The sequence below is a fragment of the Alligator sinensis genome, unplaced genomic scaffold (assembly GCF_000455745.1).
Source record: "Alligator sinensis unplaced genomic scaffold, ASM45574v1 scaffold264_1, whole genome shotgun sequence".
Lineage (NCBI taxonomy): Eukaryota > Metazoa > Chordata > Crocodylia > Alligatoridae > Alligator > Alligator sinensis.
The window spans coordinates 2263580-2263922 of NW_005841831.1; positions in this window are offsets into that span (position 1 = coordinate 2263580).

The following is a 343-nucleotide window of genomic DNA, read 5'->3' on the forward strand; positions in this document are numbered from 1 at the left end:
TGTGTGTGTGTGTGTGTGTGTGTGTGTGTATAGAGTGGTCTTTTGTTTTAATTGTGGAAAAACATGGATTTTGGGGTATTTTTAAAATTGGATTTGGGATACTGCTGCAGCAGTCCAGCTGGCACAAGGGGTAGTATTCCCAGGTACCAAGTGGCCGGGCCCCAGAAGCTCCTGAGAATGAGTAGCCCTGAGCTACTTGCCAGGGCCCTGGCTTTTTATATACTCCATACTTTAAAAAGCAACAAAAAATCCCCCTGCACTTACCTCCAGTCTGGCTGCGTCTGGCTGCCTGGGGCCCCGCCCGCACAGTGCGGGGCAGGCCGACAGGCCCCGCAGGCCCCGA